This window comes from Pseudophryne corroboree, unplaced genomic scaffold (genome assembly GCF_028390025.1).
Source record: "Pseudophryne corroboree isolate aPseCor3 unplaced genomic scaffold, aPseCor3.hap2 scaffold_1306, whole genome shotgun sequence".
Classification (NCBI taxonomy): domain Eukaryota; kingdom Metazoa; phylum Chordata; class Amphibia; order Anura; family Myobatrachidae; genus Pseudophryne; species Pseudophryne corroboree.
The window spans coordinates 123,828-130,925 of NW_026967932.1; positions in this window are offsets into that span (position 1 = coordinate 123,828).

The following is a 7,098-nucleotide window of genomic DNA, read 5'->3' on the forward strand; positions in this document are numbered from 1 at the left end:
TGGGGGCATATGTGTACCTGGCACATGGGGGGACGACTATATTTGGCACTGGGGCATGTAAGTACCTGGCACCGTGGGGGAATATCTGGCACTGGGGACATATGTGGCACTGGGAGCACAGCCCTAGCAACAAAGACTACCTCCTAGCAACGAGCATGACACCCAGTGCATGAAACATCTGGCAACGAGCATGACACCCAGTGCATGAAACACCTGGCAACGAGCATGACACCCAGTGCATGAAACCCCTGGCAACGAGCATGACACCCTGAGCATGAAAACCCCTGGCACCGTGCATGGAACCAAGAGCATGAAACCCCTGGCAACGAGCATGACACCCAGTGCATGAAACCCCTGACAACGAGCAGGTAATTGAAAAGTAATTAGAAGCCTTACTGTAGGACTTAATGTGTAATGGGCATTACGGTGTGTGGCATAATGTATCACGGACATTGCGGTGTGTGTCATAATGTGTCGCAGGCATTACGGTGTATGGTATACTATATCGCGGGCATTGTGATATGTGGTATAATGTCTCAGGGTCATTGCAGTGTGTGGCATAATGTATCACGGACATTGCGGTGTGTGTCATAATGTGTCAGGCATTACGGTGTGTGGTATACTATATCACGGGCATTGTGGTATGTGGTATAATGTCTCAGGGTCATTGCAGTGTGGCATAATACATAACGGGCATTGCGATGTGTGGCATAGGGTATAACGGGCAGGGCATTGCGGTATGTGTCACAGGCATTACGGTGTATGGTATACTATATCACGGGCATTGTGGTATAATGTCTCAAGGTCATTGCAGTGTGTGGCATAATGTGTCACAGGCATTGTATGTGCTATAATGTATCGGGCATTGCAGTTAGAGATGAGCGCCGGAAATTTTTCGGGTTTTGTGTTTTGGTTTTGGGTTCGGTTCCGCGGCCGTGTTTTGGGTTCGACCGCGTTTTGGCAAAACCTCACCGAATTTTTTTTGTCGGATTCGGGTGTGTTTTGGATTCGGGTGTTTTTTTCCAAAAAACCTAAAAAACAGCTTAAATCATAGAATTTGGCGGTCATTTTGATCCCAAAGTATTATTAACCTCAAAAACCATAATTTCCACTCATTTTCAGTCTATTCTGAATACCTCACACCTCACAATATTATTTTTAGTCCTAAAATTTGCACCGAGGTCGCTGTGTGAGTAAGATAAGCGACCCTAGTGGCCGACACAAACACCGGGCCCATCTAGGAGTGGCACTGCAGTGTCACGCAGGATGGCCCTTCCAAAAAACCCTCCCCAAACAGCACATGACGCAAAGAAAAAAAGAGGCGCAATGAGGTAGCTGTGTGAGTAAGATTAGCGACCCTAGTGGCCGACACAAACACCGGGCCCATCTAGGAGTGTCACTGCAGTGTCACGCAGGATGTCCCTTCCAAAAAACCCTCCCCAAACAGCACATGACGCAAAGAAAAAAAGAGGCGCAATGAGGTAGCTGTGTGAGTAAGATAAGCGACCCTAGTGGCCGACACAAACACCGGGCCCATCTAGGAGTGGCACTGCAGTGTCACGCAGGATGTCCCTTCCAAAAAACCCTCCCCAAACAGCACATGACGCAAAGAAAAAGAAAAGAAAAAAGAGGTGCAAGATGGAATTGTCCTTGGGCCCTCCCACCCACCCTTATGTTGTATAAACAAAACAGGACATGCACACTTTAACCAACCCATCATTTCAGTGACAGGGTCTGCCACACGACTGTGACTGATATGACGGGTTGGTTTGGACCCCCCCAAAAAAAGAAGCAATTAATCTCTCCTTGCACAAACTGGCTCTACAGAGGCAAGATGTCCACCTCATCATCACCCTCCGATATATCACCGTGTACATCCCCCTCCTCACAGATTATCAATTCGTCCCCACTGGAATCCACCATCTCAGCTCCCTGTGTACTTTGTGGAGGCAATTGCTGCTGGTCAATGTCTCCGCGGAGGAATTGATTATAATTCATTTTAATGAACATCATCTTCTCCACATTTTCTGGATGTAACCTCGTACGCCGATTGCTGACAAGGTGAGCGGCGGCACTAAACACTCTTTCGGAGTACACACTTGTGGGAGGGCAACTTAGGTAGAATAAAGCCAGTTTGTGCAAGGGCCTCCAAATTGCCTCTTTTTCCTGCCAGTATAAGTACGGACTGTGTGACGTGCCTACTTGGATGCGGTCACTCATATAATCCTCCACCATTCTATCAATGTTGAGAGAATCATATGCAGTGACAGTAGACGACATGTCCGTAATCGTTGTCAGGTCCTTCAGTCCGGACCAGATGTCAGCATCAGCAGTCGCTCCAGACTGCCCTGCATCACCGCCAGCGGGTGGGCTCGGAATTCTGAGCCTTTTCCTCGCACCCCCAGTTGCGGGAGAATGTGAAGGAGGAGATGTTGACAGGTCGCGTTCCGCTTGACTTGACAATTTTGTCACCAGCAGGTCTTTCAACCCCAGCAGACTTGTGTCTGCCGGAAAGAGAGATCCAAGGTAGGCTTTAAATCTAGGATCGAGCACGGTGGCCAAAATGTAGTGCTCTGATTTCAACAGATTGACCACCCGTGAATCCTTGTTAAGCGAATTAAGGGCTCCATCCACAAGTCCCACATGCCTAGCGGAATCGCTCCGTGTTAGCTCCTCCTTCAATGTCTCCAGCTTCTTCTGCAAAAGCCTGATGAGGGGAATGACCTGACTCAGGCTGGCAGTGTCTGAACTGACTTCACGTGTGGCAAGTTCAAAGGGCATCAGAACCTTGCACAACGTTGAAATCATTCTCCACTGCGCTTGAGACAGGTGCATTCCACCTACTATATCGTGCTCAATTGTATAGGCTTGAATGGCCTTTTGCTGCTCCTCCAACCTCTGAAGCATATAGAGGGTTGAATTCCACCTCGTTACCACTTCTTGCTTCAGATGATGGCAGGGCAGGTTCAGTAGTTTTTGGTGGTGCTCCAGTCTTCTGTACGTGGTGCCTGTACGCCGAAAGTGTCCCGCAATTCTTCTGGCCACCGACAGCATCTCTTGCACGCCCCTGTCGTTTTTTAAAAAATTCTGCACCACCAAATTCAAGGTATGTGCAAAACATGGGACGTGCTGGAATTTGCCCATATTTAATGCACACACAATATTGCTGGCGTTGTCCGATGCCACAAATCCACAGGAGAGTCCAATTGGGGTAAGCCATTCCGCGATGATCTTCCTCAGTTGCCGTAAGAGGTTTTCAGCTGTGTGCGTATTCTGGAAAGCGGTGATACAAAGCGTAGCCTGCCTAGGAAAGAGTTGGCGTTTGCGAGATGCTGCTACTGGTGCCGCCGCTGCTGTTCTTGCGGCGGGAGTCCATACATCTACCCAGTGGGCTGTCACAGTCATATAGTCCTGACCCTGCCCTGCTCCACTTGTCCACATGTCCGTGGTTAAGTGGACATTGGGTACAACTGCATTTTTTAGGACACTGGTGAGTCTTTTTCTGACGTCCGTGTACATTCTCGGTATCGCCTGCCTAGAGAAGTGGAACCTAGATGGTATTTGGTAACGGGGGCACACTGCCTCAATAAATTGTCTAGTTCCCTGTGAACTAACGGCGGATACCGGACGCACGTCTAACACCAACATAGTTGTCAAGGCCTCAGTTATCCGCTTTGCAGCAGGATGACTGCTGTGATATTTCATCTTCCTCGCAAAGGACTGTTGAACAGTCAATTGCTTACTGGAAGTAGTACAAGTGGGCTTACGACTTCCCCTCTGGGATGACCATCGACTCCCAGCAGCAACAACAGCAGCGCCAGCAGCAGTAGGCGTTACACGCAAGGATGCATCGGAGGAATCCCAGGCAGGAGAGGACTCGTCAGAATTGCCAGTGACATTGCCTGCAGGACTATTGGCATTCCTGGGGAAGGAGGAAATTGACACTGAGGGAGTTGGTGGGGTGGTTTGCGTGAGCTTGGTTACAAGATGAAGGGATTTACTGGTCAGTGGACTGCTTCCGCTGTCACCCAAAGTTTTTGAACTTGTCACTGACTTATTATGAATGTGCTGCAGGTGACGTATAAGGGAGGATGTTCCAAGGTGGTTAACGTCCTTACCCCTACTTATTACAGCTTGACAAAGGGAACACACGGCTTGACACCTGTTGTCCGCATTTCTGGTGAAATACTTCCACACCGAAGAGCTGATTTTTTTGGTATTTTCACCAGGCATGTCAACGGCCATATTCCTACCACGGACAACAGGTGTCTCCCCTGGTGCCTGACTTAAACAAACCACCTCACCATCAGAATCCTCCTGGTCAATTTCCTCCCCAGCGCCAGCAACACCCATATCCTCCTCATCCTGGTGTACTTCAACACTGACATCTTCAATCTGACTATCAGGAACTGGACTGCGGGTGCTCCTTCCATCACTTGCAGGGGGCGTGCAAATGGTGGAAGGCGCATGCTCTTCACGTCCAGTGTTGGGAAGGTCAGGCATCGCAACCGACACAATTGGAGTCGGACTCTCCTTGTGGATTTGGGATTTCGAAGAACGCACAGTTCTTTGCGGTGCTACTGCTTTTGCCAGCTTTAGTCTTTTCATTTTTCTAGCGAGAGGCTGAGTGCTTCCATCCTCATGTGAAGCTGAACCACTAGCCATGAACATAGGCCAGGGCCTCAGCCGTTCCTTGCCACTCCGTGTGGTAAATGGCATATTGGCAAGTTTACGCTTCTCCTCCGACAATTTTATTTTAGGTTTTGGAGTCCTTTTTTTACTGATATTTGGTGTTTTGGATTTGACATGCTCTGTACTATGACATTGGGCATCGGCCTTGGCAGACGACGTTGCTGGCATTTCATCGTCTCGGCCATGACTAGTGGCAGCAGCTTCAGCACGAGGTGGAAGTGGATCTTGATCTTTCCCTAATTTTGGAACCTCAACATTTTTGTTCTCCATATTTTAATAGGCACAACTAAAAGGCACCTCAGGTAAACAATGGAGATGGATGGATTGGATACTAGTATACAATTATGGACGGGCTGCCGAGTGCCGACACAGAGGTAGCCACAGCCGTGAACTACCGCACTGTACTGTGTCTGCTGCTAATATATAGACTGGTTGATAAAGAGATAGTATACTCGTAACTAGTATGTATGTATAAAGAAAGAAAAAAAAACCACGGTTAGGTGGTATATACAATTATGGACGGGCTGCCGAGTGCCGACACAGAGGTAGCCACAGCCGTGAACTACCGCACTGTACTGTGTCTGCTGCTAATATAGACTGGTTGATAAAGAGATAGTATACTCGTAACTAGTATGACTATAAAGAAAGAAAAAAAAACCACGGTTAGGTGGTATATACAATTATGGACGGGCTGCCGAGTGCCGACACAGAGGTAGCCACAGCCGTGAACTACCGCACTGTACTGTGTCTGCTGCTAATATATAGACTGGTTGATAAAGAGATAGTATACTCGTAACTAGTATGTATGTATAAAGAAAGAAAAAAAAAACACGGTTAGGTGGTATATACAATTATGGACGGGCTGCCGAGTGCCGACACAGAGGTAGCCACAGCCGTGAACTACCGCACTGTACTGTGTCTGCTGCTAATATAGACTGGTTGATAAAGAGATAGTATACTCGTAACTAGTATGACTATAAAGAAAGAAAAAAAAACCACGGTTAGGTGGTATATACAATTATGGACGGGCTGCCGAGTGCCGACACAGAGGTAGCCACAGCCGTGAACTACCGCACTGTACTGTGTCTGCTGCTAATATATAGACTGGTTGATAAAGAGATAGTATACTCGTAACTAGTATGTATGTATAAAGAAAGAAAAAAAAACCACGGTTAGGTGGTATATACAATTATGGACGGGCTGCCGAGTGCCGACACAGAGGTAGCCACAGCCGTGAACTACCGCACTGTACTGTGTCTGCTGCTAATATAGACTGGTTGATAAAGAGATAGTATACTCGTAACTAGTATGTATGTATAAAGAAAGAAAAAAAAACCACGGTTAGGTGGTATATACAATTATGGACGGGCTGCCGAGTGCCGACACAGAGGTAGCCACATCCGTGAACTACCGCACTGTACTGTGTCTGCTGCTAATATATAGACTGGTTGATAAAGAGATAGTATACTCGTAACTAGTATGTATGTATAAAGAAAGAAAAAAAAAACCACGGTTAGGTGGTATATACAATTATGGACGGGCTGCCGAGTGCCGACACAGAGGTAGCCACAGCCGTGAACTACCGCACTGTACTGTGTCTGCTGCTAATATATAGACTGGTTGATAAAGAGATAGTATACTCGTAACTAGTATGTATGTATAAAGAAAGAAAAAAAAACCACGGTTAGGTGGTATATACAATTATGGACGGGCTGCCGAGTGCCGACACAGAGGTAGCCACAGCCGTGAACTACCGCACTGTACTGTGTCTGCTGCTAATATAGACTGGTTGATAAAGAGATAGTATACTCGTAACTAGTATGTATGTATAAAGAAAGAAAAAAAAACCACGGTTAGGTGGTATATACAATTATGGACGGGCTGCCGAGTGCCGACACAGAGGTAGCCACAGCCGTGAACTACCGCACTGTACTGTGTCTGCTGCTAATATAGACTGGTTGATAAAAGAGATAGTATACTCGTAACTAGTATGACTATAAAGAAAGAAAAAAAAACCACGGTTAGGTGGTATATACAATTATGGACGGGCTGCCGAGTGCCGACACAGAGGTAGCCACAGCCGTGAACTACCGCACTGTACTGTGTCTGCTGCTAATATAGACTGGTTGATAAAGAGATAGTATACTACTAATATTATATATACTGGTGGTCAGGTCACTGGTCACTAGTCACACTGGCAGTGGCACTCCTGCAGCAAAAGTGTGCACTGTTTAATTTTAATATAATATTATGTACTCCTGGCTCCTGCTATAACCTATAACTGGCACTGCAGTGCTCCCAGTCTCCCCCACAATTATAAGCTGTGTGAGCTGAGCACAGTCAGATATATATATACATTGATGCAGCACACTGGGCTGAGCAGTGCACACAGATATGGTATGTGAC